Source organism: Tenrec ecaudatus, chromosome 14, assembly GCF_050624435.1.
Source record: "Tenrec ecaudatus isolate mTenEca1 chromosome 14, mTenEca1.hap1, whole genome shotgun sequence".
NCBI lineage: Eukaryota > Metazoa > Chordata > Mammalia > Afrosoricida > Tenrecidae > Tenrec > Tenrec ecaudatus.
Genome location: NC_134543.1, coordinates 90288471 through 90310845, shown reverse-complemented (window position 1 = coordinate 90310845; position 22375 = coordinate 90288471).

Below are 22375 nucleotides of genomic sequence, written 5' to 3'. Positions count from 1 at the left end.
CATTGTGTGTCATATTGCACATTTGTTGCCCTCATCATTCTCAAAACATTTGCTTTCTACTTGAGCGACTACTGGTATTTTAAAATATACTCTGGTGTTTGGGGGAGCGTTCATATAGAACATGAGGTTCCTACTCAACAACTTTTATGCAGACTGCTCAAGGACATTGGCTATGTTTTTCACAGTCCATCAACATTCTTTTTTAAGTGTTTTTTTAGATATAATATTCACAAATCCTACACCTCCATGGTGAAATCGCTTTTAAAATGACTTGTATGTATGTCATCCCAATCAGTTCTCATGCTTTCTTCTCCCTCAGTATTTTATAAAATGATCATTGTCATCATTAAAATGTTAGGGAAACAACACTTTGCATATCCGTCTGGAGACAAACAGAATGCTACCACCAGACCATTGAAATGAAATGTCATCCCTTGGGGAATTCGCTAGAAAGTTTCAACCTTGGCTCCGGAAGACCCTGCTAGGTGTGTGTAGCTCTCCACTTGGACAAGCCTGTTGCATACGCAGCTGCGCCCAGAGTGCCCGGGGCCTTGCTCAGCCTGAAATATCCAACATGATGTGAAAGTATTTTGTATTTGAAACTATGAACCTTCACAGGCCTCTTTTCATATTTGATCCATTTCATCACGTTGTGAATTTACCCAAGCGTTTTCAGCCCCCCCACCCCTGGAGTGACCGGCTGTAGAATGTGGACAGGGGGCCTCAGGCTGCAATGACGGGAGAGTCCTCGCGAGAACGGGACTTTAGCACACCTGCATCTGCCGTGCAGTGAGCAGCTCCGGAAGCTTGCACTGTTTCCCTCTGGGGGGTCTGCAAACGAGAAAAGTCAAATGATAGAGAAATTATTGGTTGCTTCTCTTCCCTTCCCTACAAATTGGCGCTAATATTTTCCTCATTCTACTTTTCTAAACTCTCAGATTAAGATTGAATGAATGAATGGATGGATGCATGGGTGAATGGCATCTACAAACATTAATATTATGAAAAGAAGCTTCGGGTATTGAGTGCCTTTGATTAAAAAAAGCTATTGAAAGGTAACAGGTGGGATGCTAAGTACGAGCTGAAAAAGCCGTATAATTTTGTAGACATGGGGCTGAACTAAGATCTCAAGGAATTCTTCCACTCTCAAAGATCCAAGAGTGCCACAAATTTGCCATCTGTTGACCGAGGCAAGGAAGCTGTCACTCAAATGAATTTCAATTCATTATCTCTCCTCCCTTCCCAATCTGTTTCCATAAACTTGCAGCAGCTGGTGGTGTTGATGAGCCTTAGACAGAGTCCCTATGGCTGTGTTAAAACAGCGAGAGGCCCCAAACCACGTACTCTGGATCAAATAAAATTGGACACCCTTCCCCCCAATTTAAAAAGAGCCCCCTTACGTCTCTTGCTAGAACTTGAGGCATCAAAATTTTTTTTAAATGGTGATTTATTCTGGCTTTGAAATGATACAGACCTGAGTCCAAATCGTAGCTTAGCCATGAGACTGTGGGCGAGATTTCTTAACCTAATTCTCAGTCCCTCCATGTTAAAAATGAGGGCTCAAGGCCCTGCTTTTTGGCTTGCTGATGGCAATCCTATGACAAGAGAGATAGAGTTATGTTTCTGATAGAAGGCCACCACAGAGGTAGAGAGGTGTTGCCAGCGGAATGTGCTGCGGAGAGTGGTGGCTTGCGAAGGTCAGCACAAAGCACTTGCACCTGGCAGCATACGCCGGGTCCTGTTAAGCTGTGGTCCCGGTGCTCTGTTGTCAAGGTTGAAACCAGCTTCCGGATCAGGGGAGCTCTGGATCCCAATCCATATCTTGTCACCTCCAGCCATTCTACTCAGTGGAGACCATGCTGGTCAGCCTCCATTGGAGCAACCTTTATCCTTCAGACGAATGTGGGCCGCCGGGCTGCCCCATGCTCCCTGGACACGCACTTGCCAGGCACTTGCTGCCATGGCTTGGACAGTGCCTCTTTGTGCTTGTGTTGGGTTTCTGAAACGATGTTGCCATTCCGTGGGAGCAGAAAGTCGATGTTTAAAGTTCTCTGAATCACACCCTGTTGTAGGTACTCTGAACTGCATGCCACAGACTGCTCTGTGGTCCCTATGATTCTGTAGAGGTGACGCAGAGATGTCCCTAAGACGAGAGGCCTGGGCTCTAGTGCCAAAACTTGGGCTCATTGACTCGACTCTCTTCCACTCGTTCCCTCTGAAATCGTTCTGCCTCCATCCGTTCTGCATTTGGAGGAGGGCGGGGGTCTAATGACAGCATATTTGTCCAGGGGTCTGGTGGTGCTGTGGTCCCCACACAAACCCAAAGGTTGGCAGTCCTAACGCACCCGCTACTCTGTAACAGAAGGCTGTGGCAGTCTGCATTTGTCAAAAAACACCGCCTTAGAAACCCTGTGGGGGCGGTTCACCCTGTCCCCCCTCTCTCTCTCTCCTTCATCTGCTGCAAAGGCGATGAAAGCGTGGTCAGAGTCCACTGCAGGGGATGGGGGGGAGCGACGAGGAAGACACTGAGGTTTCCTAAGGTGAACTGGATGGATGGAAGTTGGGATTGGAGCCAGATGGCCTGCTTTCCCATTTCAGAGCTAAATGGGATGAAGAGGAGAAGCCAGCAAAGGAGGGGACAAAGAGACAATGAAAGAGGTAGACGGAGAGTGACTAGAACACCATGGCCTGAATCCCCAGGGGGGCCAATAGTTTTAAGAAATAGTAAAAAAAAAAGTTGGGGCTTTTGTTTGGTTGTTTAACTCAGGATTGACTTGGTGGCAATGGGTTTGGTGATAGACCTTGTTACCACTTATCTCCTTGGGTCCAGCACTGCTGGATACTTATCAGCCCAATATCCAATCATCAGAGTACTTTACTAGATGGATAGACCAGGCTGGAAATGCTAGAGAATTTTCTTCCTGGTACCAGATTCCAACCAGTGGCTAATCAGAGTTAGTTTACAAATACCCCAACTTCTGTGCTCTTCTGCTGGATGGATCTGAGGTGAATGTCCTCGTGAGACCCCAAGTTCTCTGGGCAGTGTCTCTACCAGATAAGCAGATTTCAGAGACAAAAGGAAGAGGTGCCCTGCCCTGGATAAGAGGCACAAGGTCCCTCCAAAAGTCTTTGGCAAATTCACTTCTCTCTCTAACTTCTGGCCTTTGCTTTGCGCTGTTTCCTGACTCAATGAACTTGGCCAGTTGCTGGAAGAAGAATCTTTCCTAGAGGATTGGTTTTGATTCTCCCACACCAAACTCAGCTGTGAAGGCCAGAGCAGAGACAGGAGAGGGAGAAGTAACCTATGCGCTGACATCGTGACTGATTTCTGCTGGCTCCTTTACCAGTGTCACAGTGGCAGTTAAGAATTGGTTCTAGCCATTGTTTTCCTAAGGCTAATGGTCCCCATAATAAAGATATTGGGAGAAGAGAGAAGCCAGGAAGTATGGGAAAGGAGAATTCATACAGAGAGTGCTCATTTATGGGATGAATCCTTCATCGGGTTCATTAGAACAAAAACATGATACACATCAGCAGAAGTATCCAGCCTTCCTAGGAAAGGTGAGTTTGGAACTTGGAAGAACCGGGGATAAAGATCTAGGTGTAGCATTGGTGGCTGAAGTACTAGGAGAAGATAAGATTTGAGTTAACAGAGAATGAAGGGAGTTCAAGGTTGACCTCTCCCTGATGCCCATTTCCAATGTCAGGATGAAGAAGAGACGTCAGCACAGAAGGGGGACACAGGGGTAACCTGAGAAGTTGAAGGAGAGTGAGTAGAGTGCTGTGGCCTGGACCCCAAGGAAGGACAATTGCTTTAAGAAATAGCAACTAATCAGGGTAAAAACTTCTTGTCAAGGAGAATAAGGACCTCCATTAAAATGTAATACTTAGGATCCCTCTCCTAACTGATGCAGCATGGAGCTATAGCATTGAGCTACAAGTAAGAGGGGAAAGTGAGGCACAGAGCATTCCTCATTTGTTTTTGTGATGGACCTTTCTGGATGACATGCGGGTTCCACCAATCCCCAGACCTCCTGTGTTAATGTGTCAGTGAACCATCTTTAACATGACCCTAAATCTTAATCTTTACCTCCGCCCACTGATGTTGATTTTAAAGGAGGGTAACTCATCCAACGGAGCCCTGACGGTGTAGTGGTTATGTGGTAAGCTGTGAGCTGCATGGTCAGCAGTTCAATACCACCAGCAGGTCTGCAAGAGAAAGACTGGAATGTCCACTCCTGTAAACAGTTACTGTCTCAGAAATCCACAGGGGGTCGCTGTGGCAGAGTTTGGCTTGGTTTGAGTTTAAACAGCCCCTCAGGGACCAACGAGCTTCTGTTAGTTGCAGCATTCCCACACACGCATTACCAAGCTCTAAAGAATGGAAGCCTAAAATATATTCTCCTCATATTTCAAGTTTGTAGATGACAAAATCATTTTAGTTGATGATTGAGAAGACACTCTGGGATCTTGCTGTACCTCCGGGCCATTATTGTGAATTCAATTACAATGGAGGTGAGGAAAATAAACACTAAATGAGAAGCCAGGAGATCTGGGCTCCTGTCCCAATGTTCATTAATTCAGTTCACCTCAGGAAGCCTCAGCGTCTTCACCTCAGACCAACCATCCTGGGTCTCTGATCATGTTTGTATCTCCTTTGCAGCAGGGGATGAGAGAAAGCGTGAGTAAGTGAGTGAGTGAGTGAGTGAGTGAATGAGTGAGTGAGTGAATGAGTGAGTGAATGAGTAAGTGAATTAATGAGTGAGTGAGTGAATGAGTGAGTGAGTGAGTGAATGAGTGAGTGAATGAATGAGTGAATGAGTGAGTGAGAGAGTGAGTGAGTGAGTGAGTGAATGAGTGAGTGAGTAAATGAGTGAGTGAGTGATTGAGATATTGTGTTACGCCTCCCTTATCCAATTCCATGTATCTATCTTCATTCTGAACTTTGTCCTCTCTAAGACTTCATGTTAAAATAATATTTCTGTTGGAAAACGATGGCAGCCTAGAAAGCTGCCAAGACTCTTCTCTTTTCTCTTGGCCTGGTCTGTGACCCCACTGGACTAGACTGCGTATCTCTGCTTTAATGCTCTCTTGCGTGACTAGGTGCGGTGTGGCGGAGAGAGGTTAAATTCCCTGACTTTTATATGGACATATACTGAGAGCAGCAGGGGTCACCCAGAAGCACTGCAGGTCACCTCATCCCGTGGGAGTCTAGAAACATACTGCCCAAAGTGCTGTCAGCAACAGGGAGACTGCACACCTCGCGGTCCACACCCCAGGGCCCCGGGGTTCTGCAGCCTGGAGGAAAGCATGCATTCTTGTAACGGAGAGAGCCCGACTTGTTGCATTCCCGGAACCACTTTAAAAGAAATGTCACCAGCTCAGAGATACTGGAAATGAGCTCTTCTCAGAACATGCTGAAGAAACCAACTGAGCCCGGGGCTCAGACAAAGAATAGCTGGCCCAGAACCAGAACAGAAGTCGTCTGCCTACATTTTCACCTCTCGGAATCGCGGGCTTGCCCTGCCACCCAAAATAAATGGCACAGAACTCCATTCATCTCCTTCCCACTGTGCCCCCCTCCTTCTGCAGGCACAGTTCAACTGCAGCAAGTCGGAGTGAATTGTGGCTGGCAGCAGCTCCCCAAAATGTGTGCCACTGAACTGTAGGAAGAAGTAAAATGCAGAAGTTAGAGATCAAAGGCGTTGCGTTTCCTGTAGGTGAGACTTTAACTGATGAAGTGGCGTTTCATAAACCACTGGGTCTCCATGTTGCAAAGCCCCAGAGGAAAATCTGGGGGGATGGGGTAGAGTGTAGACAAATTCTATCTCCCCGAGAAACTCATATATTTCAATATGCCGACAGAACCTAGTGCTCATTACAGATGTGAATGCAGTCCAGTTCAGAACAAAGCTCCCTAGGAAACAAACAGTGGGAGAAGCCGTCCAGGTGTTCCCCCATTAACTTGCATGACCTCTGCCTACAATGTTTTGCTTATTGGGGCAGGAAATTGTTTCCTGAAATCAGAGACTCCGTGTCTCTTTTGTGACTGATGGCCTGGTGACAAGTAAAATGAGCGTGGCCCTTTAAGAAAGGCAGGAACACAGGCATGACTGGCAAGCATCAGAGGCCAATGCAAAAGAGGGAGACAGGGTGTGCAGTGGGGGAGGCAGATTTGCAAGAGAAACCTCAGGGTTTTATGCTGAGCCCTCAGCACAAGACACTTGGCGAAGCATTTCTGCTCACTAATGTGTCCGTCTAATAACCTTAAGCAATATATCTTCATCCCCATTTTCCAGAAGATGCCACAGGCTTTGAGAGTGTAAATCACTTGCTCACATCAGATGAGCTGTAAACTGAAACCTTACTCAAGACTCAAAGAGTTACCAAGTGGCACACATGGTTAGCCATTTGATTCTTAAACAAAAAGGGGTTCGAACTTACCTAGCGGCAACTTGGAAGAAAGGCCTGGTGACCTGCAGCTGCAGAATGTCACGGTCGTTAAAGTCCCTGTTGAAACAGGCTGGTTTGGTTATCTGGCAAACCCAGCTTGCCAGACTGAAACTTGTGAGCTAAACAGAGACTAACCCGGAAGCAAACACAAAAGAACTATGACCCTGCCAGGGGCTCAATCTACTGCTCTGCGGAACTCTGCCAGCTGGAGACTCCCGGAGCTGAATCAGCTCTGTGGACGGCGCACTGTGAGAGGAGTCCCCTTCCAGCTTCTGCAGGGGCAGCCAGCTTGTCTGCAACTTGGCTTAGATCCAAAGAGGCTTAGGAGAGAACCTCAGCCATACATCCCTTAGGAGAGAACCTCTCTTTTTGATGGTTTCATTTCAGGAGCCGCCTCAGGAGTGAGCATGTTAGCTTTGACCTTACAACGTAGCCTCTGATCCTAAGGCGTAGGGGGAAACGAAGACATTTCTATGTGGAGCCGAGCCTGTGTCAAGCAGTAGCCATGCATGTGACTTTTGTGAGAAATCAACAATTGGCATCACCTGAAAAAGAAAAGGATTCTTCCTGCACCCATCTCCTGTCTAAAGAAGGAGGAATTTGAGTCAAGGCATCTTGGTGTAATTTCTAGTGCTTCGAACCCAAGGTATATCCGTCAACTCAGTAGCTTGTTATAAAGATCGCAGAAACTAATAATATTCATTTCTTTTTTTTCTTCTTTTTTTAACAATTTATTGGGGCTCATACAATTCTTATCACAGTTCATACATATACATACATCAATTGTATAAAGCACATCTGTACAGTCTTTGCCCTAATCATTTTTTTCTCCTCTTTTCTTTTTTTTACATTTTATTAGGGACTCATACAACTCTTATCACAATCCATACATATACATACATCAATTGTATAAAGCACATCCATACATTCCCTGCCCCAATCATTCTCAAGTCATTTGCTCTCCACTTAAGCCCCTTGCATCAGGTCCTCTTTTTTTCCCCCTCCCTCCCCTTTACCCTCTCCCTCATGTGCCCTTGGTAATTTATACCTTGTTATTTTGTCATATCTTGCCCTATCCGGAGTCTCCCTTCCCCCCTTCTCTGCTGTCCCTCTCCCAGGGAAGAGGTCACATGTGGATCCTTGTAATCAGTTCCCCCTTTCCAACCCACTCACCCTCCACTCTCCCAGCATCGTCCCTCACACCCTTGGTCCTGAAGGTATCATCCACCATGGATTCCCTGTACCTCCAGCCCTCATATGTACCAGTGTACAGCCTCTGTCCTATCCAGCCCTGCAAGGTAATATTCATTCCTTAACATTAAAACAGAAAGCCTTCCTAAAAGTGTGTGTGCCATCTTTCCTATTGGCAGCAATTTAAAAGCGTGCTTAGTGCTAGGAGGATAGCCTTAAATGGTGTCCGTGCCCTTTGACCTTCTCGCCAATGAAAAGACTTCACCATTTAAACACTCGAACCCAAAGTACAGTGGTTGTGTGTGTGTGTGCCTTTTTGCTAAATGCAAAAGAATCTGTAGCCTGTGTTTGGTTACTACTAATGTAAATGGGCAAGGGTTTTAAAAGATGGCAGCTAACAGAGATCAGCTCCCTCAGCTCTATAGTACTTTTCTCACTCATTTTGTCCTTTCCCTATGTCAACCCCAAAGGAGCCCTGTTGGCACTACCAATGGACTACTAACAGCAAGGTTGGCAGTTCGAGCCCACCAGCCACTCCTCAGGAGATGGATGAGATTATCGGTCCCCATAAATATTTATAGCCTCAGAAACCCTAGGCAGAGTCACTATGGATTGGAATTGACTCAAAGGCATTGTGTTTGGTCTTGGATAGGACCCGGAGTCAATACAGATCCAAGGCATGAGTGTAATTCAATGGAGAACTAGGTTTCCAGCAAATGGGTGGCTCCTGTTAGTTCGCAGGTGTGGCTGGATGACACTGAGGGCACATGCAGTGTGGACAGAGTTAAATGTATCTCCAGTCATATGAGGTAAGGCTCTCTTTTCAACCCTGCCCTCCTAGCTTGTGTCCCCAAGAATGTAGGCCCTCCTTCATTGGTGGCTTTGGATCCATTACCCCAGTGGCTAAATGTGCATGGATAAGTGAAGTTCTCACTCAGAGCGAAGGGGCCAGGGTCTGTGGCCAGCAAATAGAGTGAAGTTCAGTGGTCTTCCTGGAAGTGAGTTCACAACTCAGGCCTCATTAAAGCAGCCAGGGCAATTGGTCACCATGAATAATAAAACACAGCTAATGAAATAATGACTCTTGTGAGAATGCCTATTTTTCATTGGTATCTTAAAACTGCATTGGTCTTGCCAATAAAGGGTATGCAAGAAATCGGCTGATGGATTCAAACTACCAAGTTTGGTTAGTGACCAAGAGCTTAACCATGTGTTCCACCCATGAAATCTATAGAAGTGCATTAGGAAGACAGCCCAACTCTGAGTCCCAGCTCTGCTGCCCATTAGCTACATGATCTCAACAAACAAACAAATAAAAAGTTGGCAAATTGATTCTGACTCATGGTGACCTCATGGGTGTCAGAGTGGAATTGTACTTCAAAGAGTTTTCAGTGACTGTCTTTTGAAAGTGTCTGAATCTTGGTTTATTTTCCCCCAAAGTTGATGGGAATATTACTAATAAAACATGCACTGGATCCCTGCTAGCAATAGGCAGAGCACCACAATAAAGCAAGTAACATCATCAATCAGGTCAGAGGAACGATTTGATGATCGTTAAGCCGTACTGCTACGAGGGGTTCAGCTCATACAGTCACAGGTTTATTCCTAGCAAAACATGTTTAGACTTGTCTCTGGTAATAGCGAATGGATTCAGATACGTTCTCTCACAAATAAATTTGTCTTCACCTCATTAGGGGGCCTTAAAAAGAAGAATGAGTTTTCTTCCTTGAAACACATGATTTTGAGGCAAGCATCAATATAAATTTCTTTATAAAACACAAGTAGGCATCTTCCAAAATCATCAAACTTTTTCAATGGTTTATGGGGATGCTACCCCACATGAAAGAACTCTGTTTAGATGGGTCCAATCCTCAGAGGTGGATTTAATGCAGTGAGATCAGCTCAGAAGGTCATGGTGACTGGTCTTTGGAATGGGAATAAGGAATAATCTTGATGGACTTCTCAGTGCACACAGGACAAGCAATGGGGCTTCTGAGGAAGTCCTCTTAAGAAAATGGAAAGCTACAGTTGTGAGAAAAATATCAGGAAAGTTGCACTGAGGAATTTTTTCTCATCACAACAATGTATTTGCTTATCCCTGGAGGGACGAAGGGCTGTCATATGAGAAAGACAGCCCTGATCTTGTCCCGTCAGACTTCGTTATTTTGGTTCCCAAAACTCAAAGAATGTTTAAAAAGAACCCAATTTAAGCCTCTCCAGGATGCCCAGACTGGCCTGGTGTAAACAGAAAAGCACACAATATTTTGGAGAAGGTTAAGAGTGATGGAAACACTATCTTCAGAAAGGTATGTTTCTATATGTAGAATATGTTGAAGAATTATGGCTTCACATTTTGGTATTTTTTGATTAAAAAAAACCTATGATTTTGTAGCATTACTTTTTTACTTACCCTCATATATATCTGAGAGAGCTTCAAAAAGTTTGTGGAACAATTCTATTGTCTTTTAACTTCACACATACTTTTTGAATATACATAATCAAATATAGACTAGTACACTTCAGAGGTATTGGAGGTTTAGTCCTAGATCACCACAATAAAGTGGATATCATCATCAATCAGGTCATATGAACTATGTGATGTCCTAGTGTATATAAAAGTTATGTCTACACTAGACTGTGAACAATAAAGAGTGCAATAGCATTATGGAAATGCTTGAGATACTGTGAGAATTGCCAAAATGTGGAAGAGAGAGTAAGTGGTCGCTTGCCTTTGGAAAAATGGCACCTTTAGACTTGCTCAATGCAGGGCTGCCACCAACCTGCAATTTCTAAAAAACCAAATGTAACATCAAATGTGTCCTTTGTGAAGCATAATAAAATGAAAGGCAATAGAATGAGGTATATATATATATATATATATTTACAAATGATAATTTCCTTTCTCCGAGTCCTGGATGACAGGACCTTGGCTGTCATGCTCAAAGTTGCATTTGCAGACCTGGCTACATTAGACTCTGAGGTCATAAAAGGATGCGATCACAGACTTATAGCATAGTTATCGATGATTGTTGTCATGCGTGGGGGCAGGGGGGTGGTCTGAGAAGATGGAAGAGGTGCTAGTAGATTCTGGAGAGATAAGTCTCACTTTCCCGTGAATAGAGCCTGAAACTACAATCTAACAAGCTATAGACTGAGCCCCAGAATTATCCTGGGTTGAGTTATCAAACAGGTCATTTTGAAAACCTTTGAACAACAAGTCACAAAGGAGACTTGGTAGTTAATTGGTTGGCTTTGGATCAAAAGGTTGGGGGTTCAAACCTAACTAGTGATCGAAGGGAGAAAGATGTAGCAGTCTGCTTTCAGAGAGATGTACTGCCATGGAAACCCCACTGAGGCAGCTCCACTCTGTGCAATGGGTCGCTGGGTGTCAGAAGCTACTCGATGGCAGGTGAATCTAGTTTCGGTTAAAGGTACATGGGAGTCCAAGTGTCCAAGTGGACACCATAGTGGTGAGTCCAAACACTCTTCGCTTACTTCCTTTTGTGACAGGGTTATCGGACAGGTAAAGCTAGCAGGGTCCCACCTCTTGCATCTTGATTTTAGTAAAGTATGTGAAATGGGCAGGCAGAGTCCCCTCTTAAACAAGAAGAAATTTGGGCTGGCAAATAATATTTAGGTGGGCTCTCGACCTATTAGGCAGCCATAACAGAAGAGTAGGGATGCTAACTCAAGAAAGCATCCAGTGGCAGGGTACTGCCTAATTTAGTGATAAGCGCGCAATCTAGATTCAAAAATATCTTGAAGGACCCTGTGTAGACAAAAGCAAGTAAAAAGAGCGATACCGAGAAGAAACATATATATTCAATGTTGGTGTTTGACTAGTTGGGCTTGGTCCCAATGGAGAATACTTGGCTAAAGCTGAGTATTCTTTCTAGAGAAAGAGAAGAACAAAAAAAAAAGAAAACCCCAAACCTAGAAACTTTGGGGAAGCACACACAACAGGTGTGTCGTCAGTGCTGATGGAAAAATGAACTCGTTATCCAGCTGTTTGGAAAGGGTATCTGGAGAAGGAGCAGGTCCCTCCAATTTATGAGGAAGAAGACAAAGCCAGATGCTTATAAACAATGCCATCCAAAATGATGGACGCTCTGAAAAGCATGCAATGGGGAAGTGAAGAGTGGAGGGGGAAGGGCAGGGGTGAGCAGGGCAGGCACCTTCTAGGCCGGGAAGGACCACGGGGTTCAGAGGTTTCAGGCAAGCTTTAGAGGGCAGCACCAGGGCAGCGGTGCAGACACTGTCTGTCAGTAGCAACTGTCGTCAAGTCAGCTCTGCCTCATGGCAACGCCATGCGTATCCGAGTGGCATGGTGCCACGCAGAGTCGTCAGTGGCTCCTTCTGAGCAGCCCTTTCTTCGGACGGGGACTGGAGCCTCTACCCATTGTTAGCAGTCAAGAGCCTTACTGTTGGCACCACCACCATTTGCGCTTGCAGATTCTAGAAGGCGGCTTCAGAACAATGTCAGAAAAGATTCCTTTCCCTCAGCATTCTCCATGTCCAGCAGAACGCGTGCACCGGGCCCAGGAAAGCTGTTGCTATAGAATCAACAGCAGCAGATCATCCACAAGGAGGCCCTCTTTGAAGCAGCGACAAGAGTTGGGGTTGCCAATGTCCTCAGCCACCATCGGCCCACACGTCTTCTGCACCAGATCTGCCCTTCTCCCTGGTGCCTCTAGTCAGAAACACCTCTCTTGCCCCAACCTTTGCTGGTCAGCAGACAGAAGGGGGCACCCTGCGCCTTCAGTATCACAGAGGTGCAGCCCACCAGCCCTGGGGTCAGCAGTTTGAGGATCTGGCAGTGGGAAAGGAGTTTCTTCATCGTGGGGTACCCGTCTGCCCCATTTAGAGTCCACAGGGATGGCACCCCAGTGTGCTGAATGAGTTAGTGGGGCGAGGGGTAAGCAGAGAGACGGGATTCTGACACCAAGTGGCCTCTGACCAGAGTCTAGATGGAGGCACTCCCAAAGTTACCTGGGTACAGAGAAAAGTTACTGCATTGCTGGACAACAGAAGGGGTTGGCAAAATGTTCTTCTTACAGGTTGAACTGGGGAAGGGGCCTAGGAAGCTGCAGGAAGGGCTCATTAGGGAGTTGCAAACTTTATGAATGGACAGCTCGCCCTCCCTCCAAGGTTCCCTCCTGCAGGTGCGAAAGAACTAAACCCCCACCCACCCAGTTCAGCCTTCTGAGGTTGGAGCCCATCCAAGGCTTGTGAGTCCCCAGGAAGGCATCTGAGTCCGAATGAGTGACACACAGACAAGCACACAAGCATGCAGACGAGGGGGTTAAAACGGGGGGGGGGACAGGTTGGGGGGGCGTCGCGCTCCAGCGCTCAGGCTCAGACCACAGGCTGGCTCGAGCGGCACCCCCAGCCTTTGTTTGGGAATCCGAGCCAGGCAGGGGGCCACCTTGCGTCGCCGCGGGGGGCGTGCGCCTCCCCGGAGTGTGCGGGGAGGTGCGGAGCCGCGCGGTGCGTGGGCGCCCGAGGCCCCACAGCGTTTCCCCCCACTCCCCGCGCCCCCGCCCCCGCCCGCGCCGAGCCCGGGGGCAGCGCTCTGGCCCTCGGGACCTGCGCCCGCCGTGCACTTGGCTTCCCGAGTGGCGGGCGGGTGGGCGGCTGCCTGGTTGGCGCTGGCGCTCTGCAGTGCAGTGGAGCACTGGTTAGCCCAGCTCCCTATATGGCCGGGGCTTAGCTCCGCTCTGCTGAGGCTGAGCCAGGAGCCCGAGGAGGAAGAGGAGGAGGAGGTGAAGGAGGAGGAGGAGGACGTAGAGGAGAAAAAGAGCAGAGAGCGCAGCAGGGGCCAGCGCCAGCCGATCGGCTGCCAGGGGAGCGGAGGCGCCCTAGGGAGGCTGGGGCACCGCCGACGCCTCGGGAGCCATGGCCGAAGGGGGAGAAGGCGGTGAGGACGAGATCCAGTTCCTGCGGACGGTGAGTCTCCGCGGCGCGGGCCAGGGGCGGGAGAGCAGCGCGGAGCCGGGCGAGCAGGGGCTGCGTGGCGCCCCGGTGCCCGGTGCTGTGTCCGCACCCGCCGGCCGCAGAGGCGGACCGGCCACCTCCCCGCGGGACCGCGAGGGGCTGCGTGAGAAGGGGCGCCTTCTCTTGCCTCTCGCTACCTTCTCCACCGCCATCCCCACGTCAGAGCCCCCACACCCCCCAGCCCGGGCTGCCGGCTGGTTCTCTGGGCAACTTGCTACTTGGTTGGGAACCTTGGATCCCCAAACTTCCAGCTGGGCTTTGCTAGGGGTTGCCCTGACCCAGAGGCGCTCTGGTGGAGGACGGCCCCACAGTTAGCTAGCTTGGATACCCCCAAACACCTCTCTGTCCCCTTCCTTCTCTGGGCGCCAGGAGACAGGGGACGCTCCAGGAAGAAGCCCGCGGGCCGGGAGTAAGCGCAGGCGCCCATGCCCAATCTGGGGATGGCTGGGATGGAATTCGCCTGGCACTGCCCCGCTCACGGTAAAGCCCCAGCCTGCGCTGCACCGGCACCAGCAGCTCAGCCGGGGTGAGCGTTACTTGATTGCCAGCGCGCCGGATCCAGGGCTCCTTTAGCTCCGGGCTCCCTGAGCGCTGCACGAAGGGGAAACCCCGGTCTGAGGTTCCGCGTCACTCAGGTCTCCTCCCTGTCACCCAGTGGCGCTCTTCCGCTCCAGATTTTAGGGGAAGGGGGAAGAGACGTCCTAGCCGCCACTTGAACCTTGTCCCTTAGGAGTTGATGGTAAAAGCCTGGAAGCAGGAGTTGCAACAGAAAGGGTGGTGGGGTGGTGGGAGAGATGGGGATGTGTCCTCGCTCAGATTTGAGCCACATAACCTTGAGCAAATCGCACCATCCAGCCCTCCTGGCCTCAGTTTCCTCATAGGTGAAATGGAGACGCTGTGGCCAGCATTTCAGGGCTCAGACAGAGTAAAGGAGACGTGGATGTCATTGTGTGCCATTAAACTGTACTGTGTTTTCGGTATTGTACGAGCAGGGTTTAGATACTCGGGAATTAGAATGAAATGCCTTCTGTCCCCTACTCTCCCTTTGGAGGTGCCCTCCCTGCCTGGTCAAGGTGCCCTGATAACACGGGAGGGAAACCCTCCCCTGCTGACTGCCGACAGGTCAGCGGCCTGGTCTCCAGCGATCACAACGTGGCCATCGCCCCTGTACTCTCTTGACTCTCTTCAAAATATGGTTCCTCCGTCAAGTTCTTATCTGGGGTGTTGGAGGGACCTCGCTCCCTCCTAAAACGATTGATGAGTCAGAGGAGGCGCCTCTTCCTGGCCGGTCTGATTTTCACACTTGGGATATTATCACTTACCTACATGCAAGACAACAGATTCCATACTCAGGCGGGACACAGGCTAGCCTCTGCTGTAAAGCTGTGGGGTCTTCCCAAGGCCCTGAGGGTCCCTCTGCTTCCCCTCCAACAGGTGTCCTCAGTAGTGGATGGGTGGCAGCTCTCGTTCTCCCTGATCAGTCCTTTCTCCCACTGATTATGAATGACCTTCTTGGCACTGCTGGTTGAAGAAGCCCCCTATGGTAGACAGGGTCAGGGTTTAATAGATGATCTGGAAGACCGAGGCTTAGATTCCTGCTGTTTCCCTTGAGAGACGAATTTTATGTGTTTTTCTACCTTTTGCTGCCACTTTCCCTCTCCACGGGGCAGAGACACTTTGTTGGGGGCAGGGACACATCAATAGCCAAGACTTGGCGTGGCTCACTTACTGTGGACCTACTGTGTGGGCGTCAGAGATCAGAGCAGGCAGGTTGCTCTGAAAGCTCAACCCTAGATTCAAAGACCCAGGTGAACGGTATTCTGCACCACGCACGGCCGAGAAGCAGTGCTGGACGTGACCAACGGACAAGAGAGGCCAAATCTAGTACTATTGGTTCTTTCCCTACCCGTCATCGTCTTAAGTCGCTGCAGATATGCTTGTTCTTCCCCTACCCCTATTGCTGAAGGTTAGCTTCTCCATCTTTGGCTTACTAGGGAGGAAATAATAGCTAATGACACAGGCACTCAATCTATCTCCTTAAGAGATGTCTTCTCTTTCACTGGCCCGCTGCCTTTCTGAGCACCATGTCCTTTTCCAGGGACCTGAAAGAAGGTCCAAAGTAAGAGGACCTTGCCATCCTCACTTCTAAGGAGGATTCACTAGGTCCCTTGACATCACAAAGTTTGTTCTCAGATACTAACGGCAGAGTAGGCAGTTCAAACCCACCCACTGCCACTTGGGAAGAAAGGCCTGGTCATCTGTGTGCATGAATATCACAGCCAAGAAAACCCCATGAGGTCCTTGTCACACTGTCACACATGGGATTGCTATAGGTTGTAATCCACTCACGGCAATGGAAAGCAGTTACTTGCTAGGCAGCCATGGCCAAGCCATTCATATCTAATAAAGCTGAGGCTTGGGAAATTTAATGAATTGGCCAGGGTGACCCAGGGGTGCTAAGAACAGTTGTGAGGATGGTACAGGACCAGGCGGCGTTTCCTTCTGCTGGACATAGCGCTTCTCTGAATCCCAACCCCTTTGATGGTACCTAACAATGACAAAATCAACCACTGACCCAAAGAATCCTCCTGAGACGTGACGATGGCAAGATTTTGGACTTGCTAACAGGAGAGACCAGTCTCTGGAGAAGGACATCATGCTTGGGAAAGCAGTGGCCCAGTGTAAGAGAATATGACCTTTCACAAGATGGACTGATAGAGCGGCTGCAACAATGAGCGCAAACATGGGAACATTGGTGAGGAGGGTGCAGGACCAGGCAGTGTTTCATTCTGTGGTTCAGAGGGTCACTGTGAGTCACAAGCCCCAACGCGTAACTGGTGACCACAGTATGTCAGGTTACCTTCCTTCCAGAAGCCGGCATCAGACACTAGAAGGCTGCGGACTGGTCTCACATTCTGGCTCAATCCGTGAATAAGACAAATCAATTTCCTGGAACCCAATCATGACAAGCTGCTAATCGCTGTGTGATTGTTTTGTTTTTTCAGCCTTACCTCTCAGCTTTTAGGAGAGTCGGGAACAACTGGGCTATTCTAGCAGTGGCGTTTTCTCACCTCGGAACACTCCTGGGTTAGGGAAGGTGTTTTGTTTTAAAGACTTCACCTACCTTTATTTAGGATTTCTCTTTCTCTGAAAGTATTTTAGCATGCTCCCGCGGCCTTCACATTTTCCTGGATGGGGTGGGAGTAGAGCCATACCTTTGCCACCGTGAATTTACATGGTTGTCATCCGAAAGGGCAGATGCTGGCAAACTTGCTTTTCTGCCGTGTATGCTATAGAGCCTGGCTGGGTCAAGGATCTTGTTTGTGGTCAATGTGTCATGTTATAAAAGAGGTGGAGATAAAATCAGTAGAACTACCCATCACGTGCAGCAGGCTACAGTTGCCACACCGATCACTGCACGTCTGTGTGATGGTGTTCCGGACACAATCGCACATTATGCTGATCATCTTGGCTGTGTCCTACAGCACACTGATACCCGCCTTCCCTTAACTCCGGGAAAGATCCTGACTAAGGGACTTGGAAGGGCAAAGCCTATCAGGTGAATTCAATTACCCCCTACCCAGGGCCTGCAGATGGTCACAGACCACTCCGCGGCCTTCGGGGACGATTGGTAGTCATTTATGGCAAAGAGAGCGTGTCATACAGCCACACAGAAGGGTCCCTTTAAGACTCACGGTTTCCCTCCCTCTGCTGTTGGCTGCGGCATCACCTTCTCTTCTGACTGTTCTGACGTAGCCAGTGTCACTGATGTGGCTCTGAAGCTGCTCAGAAGCAGATCATCCGCCCAGCCACCAATGTGGAAGAACGACAACGGCCCTGTCTCCCAGACACTTGGTTGAGTGGCTGACAGAGTCTCATGATTTGAGAGTGCCGAGGAGATGTTTTCTCCCCTTGTCCTTTCCCCACCTTAGTCTACAGACTCCATTAAACTCTCTCTCTCTGTAAGTTTTAGCTTCTTGTCTTGAGATTACCACAGCCTTCTCCTTGCCAACCCCCTCTGCACCACAAAGTTAATTGAAACCGAAATCGAAGTGGGATAAACATGAGTCTCCAGGAGTGCCAATTCAAGTTTGGTCATAGCCTGGCCGAGGTAGCCCTGCTTTGTAGAAAGTTGTACGCCTCCATCTCACTTTGCAACTCTCGTGGGAGGAGAGGAGGCACACGGGACAGGAAACCGAGGACTTGGGTCCCCTACAGGGTGACTCCGGCAAGCTCCCTGGGTGTGAGCTGTGGCCCTGATGTGAGCTCGTCCCTCTAGAGCTTACTATCCCAGGTGGGGGCGACAGTGAATTCTCACTGGGTACATACCGATCCTGTTTGCTCGCCCCCTCCTGGGCAGTGTCCACTCACATAACAGCTGCATGATGCCAGGGTCTGCTTTGGGTAGCTTTTCCTCCCTGAGGTTAGAGGGAGGAGGTGGACATGAATGCCCTCTTTCTCAGGGCACAGGGGCACAGGGGGCTAGGGAAGAGGTTCTAAAGTGGCCCCAGGGGCCCGCTTCTTACATTCATGCAAGAAGTGGGCTGGGGCTCGATGGCTGAATTCAGTTTAGTGGATAAAATGACAAAGCACAGAATAGCTCCACACTGAGTCTCCCAAGGTCACTTCAGGGCTCCCCCTCTTTTCTGGCTGTTCTCCCTTGGCTTTTCAGAGCTGATGTGATTAAAGACCTGCCCTGGCCTACCCGGACACCTGAGATCGCCTTCCTCCAGGGAACGATCCCAGTGGACACCAGAAAGGAGACTGGGCCCTCCCACAGAGGAATTCACTTGTGTTGGCAAGCCCTTGTGTGATGGTGCTCAGGGCAGGGGCTCCTATCTCTGCAGGGGCCCTGGTTGCCCAAGACAGAGGTGCTCGTGAGAGGTTCTCAGCTCCGGGGCTCCAGGGCAAGGAGGTGACGATCACTGCAAGCATGCCGATAATTGGAATGTGTTCCAGGAGCCCACTGTGCAGTGGGTGCCACCAGGGAGGAGCTTGGCAGTTCTCAGGTGTGATGGCAACACTCATGTCTTTACATAGGTTTCTCTTGTGACTCGTAAGCGAGTGATAGGCACACATTATCTTCAGAGTAACTTTTCATTCCTCCCCTGCTATTGAGTTAAAGATAAAAATAACTTTCTCTCGGGTTCCTCGGGGCTGATCTGCTGGGAGGCGATGTGGACATGTAAAAAGGGCGGGGAGAACGTATCGTGTGAGCCAAACCCTACAATCATTCTTTCTGAAGGGGTTGCCTCTCGTCTCAGTAGGTCTCGTTCGCGCTTTCTGTGCTTTAAAGATTGAATATTGTGGCCACTGACTCATTTCCTAACCGACTTTGGACTGATTCTACCTGATCTCCTCGGATTGATTCTACCTGATCTCCTCGGATTGATTCTACCTGATCTCCTCGGGGAATTCCAGGACCATGTGTGCCTTAAGAATCTAGAATGTTGGCTCATTTCCCACAGTCCCACACTCTTTGAAACTACCTTTGTCTTTCGACCCACGGCTGCTGAGTTCATCCTAATTCGTAATGACCCTCCAGGGCAGAGTGAGATGGCTCCTTAGGGTTTCTGAGACTGTATCTGTATGAAAGCAGACAGGTTTGTTTTTCCTCTGCAGAGTGGCTGGTGGGTTTGAACCTCAGAACTTGTGGTTCACAGTGCAGTGCTTCACTCATTATACCACCAGGGGTCCTGTTTTGTCCTTGAAGTTATTCTTAGTGTAAGACTTGCTTCTTTTACAGAGGACTCATCCAGTAGGAGGGAGACAAATGAACTTATGTCTAGATCAGGCATCGCCAAACTGCGGCCCGCCGAGGACATTTATCCGGCCCTCCAGGTGCTTTTGCCCTGTTTGCTTTTTTTTTTTTTACTTCAAAATAAGATGTGTGCAGTGTGCATAGGAATTTGTTCATAGTATAGTATAGTTCAAACTATACTCTGGCCCTCCAATGGGTCTGAGGGACAGTGGACTGGCTCCCTGTTTAAAATGTTTGAGGACCCCTGGTCTAGATGAAGCTCCCTGTGACCTTGAGCAAGTCACTTCCGAAAAATTGAGGTTCTGTCCCATTCATTTACTTCTGGGAGTTAAAATGAAACTCACTGCTATCGAGTCAATGCTGACTCATTGTGACCCCCTGTGGGTTTCAGAGACTCTCACTGTTTATGGGAGTAGAGCACCCGGTCTTTCTCCTAAGGAGCTGCTGGTGATTTTGAACTGCTGACCATGGGGGGCAGGGGGACAGGTCACTGCCCAATTCAAAACCACCACACATCCAGAGCTCCACTTGGGGGAGATAGAAACCACCTTGGCAGCTCCACAGAAGTGATATGTGAGACGACAGCAATTTGAATGAGACCCCAGAGAAGAGAGGTATGTCGAGCAAGGCATTTCCATGGGATGTCTCTGGCATTAGGAAGTCCACCTGCCGGAGGCTGGGTCTTGTGGTCGATGGAAGAGCACCGCCGTTGTCCTTTGCTAGGCAGGCCTGATAGGCTGTTGTCGTTAGTCATCCTCTCCATCTCTAAGGTGCTGGGTTTGCTCCATTGCTAGACTAGCTCAGTTCACCTGCACAAGTACTCACCCACAGCAGCAACGAGGTGTTCTTAGGGCATTTCATTAGAAGACTTGAGAAGGCAAGCCACTTGGATGGGATGACTTTCAGAAGGCTTGGAAGGCTCCCAAGATCCCATCTACCAAATGGGACGCAGATACCTTTCATCTCTTCTCAATTACCCAAACTATTGTTTCCCATGGAACTGCCTTTTCTTATTGAATCCCAAATCCCTTCTTTCAAAACCTCACCTTCCTCTTCCCACCCATCAATTTCTTTTAGGAGAGACTATTCTATTCTCCCAGAGCAATGGGCTGGCCTTCCCTCTAAGACCAATCCAACTCTTAATACATAGGGGTGTTGCTGCTCCCCTCATGTCTCCTTGAGAGACTCAGAGCCTTTGCAGAGTCTCTTTCGGCCTCACCTGGTTGAGGCAGATGCTGCTGTGGTGGGGAGCAGTCCTCCCCAGGGAGCCAGGATGGGACTTCTGGGACTCAAGCTGGTTCCTCTCCAACCTCTGCTTGTCTGAAAGCCAGTGGGGTAGTTTAGGGACAAAGACGTTTCCAGCCACTGCAGTTTGCTTTGGTCCAGCGAGTTTTGCCACCGTAGCACCTCTTCGATTCCGAGAGAGAGGGAAGAGGCAGTCCTGGCATCTTCGCCCTGTTCCTGTTACAAGGATGCATCTCCCGAGATGCCAAGATGTTGGTTTTTTTTTTCTCTCCCCTCATTTTTAATTCGAGATGATCCAAAAACAGAGTTCAAACCTGCTCTGAGACAGAGGATGCAGTGCTCAGAAATCAAGGAGCCTTTTCACAAGCCCCTCTGCCCCTCTTCAGCTCAGAGCAGGATGCTGACTCCACAGGAACACACTGGGCCTCTGTCCTTTGAGGTGGGACACAGCATGAGCAGCAGGAAACCCAGAGGCAGGCACCAGGCTCTTCGGGCTTTTAATTTCTATTCCCTGCTCCCTCACTCTGGAGCAGACTCCTTATTGCTTCCAGGTCTCTCGGCTCACAACTGGGCTTGTCTGCTGGAATAAGTCTAATTTTTATTGGATTCAGCACTCAAGGAGAAGGAAAGCAAACACGGTATCCTGAAATCAGATTATGAGGAGATTGAGAAATCTCCCTGGCACAGCGTCCTCCCCTCTGGGGTGACAGAGTGTCTTTGCCTGTGCAGAGTCCTCCGGGCTGTTAAGAGTTTTTCTCTGAGGCCAGTCTCTGTGAGGTTTTATGCTGTAGGAACCCACATGTATCAGTGTAACATGATTCGGGCTTCATAGGAGCCTGCCAGATGGATGTCTGAGTAGATCTTGGTGGGAATATGACCCGTGTACAGAAGAAGCTCTTTGCCCTTGGTCTGCCTTTGAGATAAGGCCAGGCCTCAAGCAAACACTTCTCTCAAGATAACGAAATGCAAAATTGTCAGCCCAGCAGGTACCACTAGTGATTAGCTTCATTAACAGCGGAGCAGAGCCAGTTCCTCCTGGAACAGGAATTGCATTGGGAACGATGTGCACTTGGGGAGCATTACTGAGTGGGACAAGTTCGTGTGGGCCCTGCGCTGAGGCTCAGTAGCAATTAGTAGGCATGAGACTCATCAGGAGCACGAGGCTGGGTTGTAGGGGTGGAAGTCAGAGACACCGTCTTTATCTACTTCTGATCTTTGAGCAGAGGAGAGGAGCCCTGGGGTGACATGGGCGAGAAATAGTCAACCTCACTTCAGGCACTGGGAAGGACATTCTTTCCGTGTGAATTGGTGCTAACAGCACTTGCTTTCATTCACTCCAAATCAGAGATAATAGTACAGAAACGAAAGTCTCCTTTTTCGTATGTAAGGTGAGTCTACATCAAGGTGGAAACTAAGGTCTTTCCAAGCTTTCAAGCAACAGATCTCCATGATCACTTGTCATATCTGTTGACTCGTTGTCATTCCAAACAGGGGCTCCAGCCCCTCTGAAATTGACTTGAAACAGTGCCTACCACGATCACCGCCGCCACCACCTCCACCACAACACTCCCAACAATAAAACAAGGGAGGGAGAGTGCACAGGGGAGCTGCCTTTCCCACAACAAACCTTCCTGGAATGTGCTAGTCTCTCGGAAGACCTAGTACGAACTCTCTGTAATTTCACAGTTGAGTTCTCTAATGGCCCAGGGCAAAGAGAGCTAGTCAGTGGCA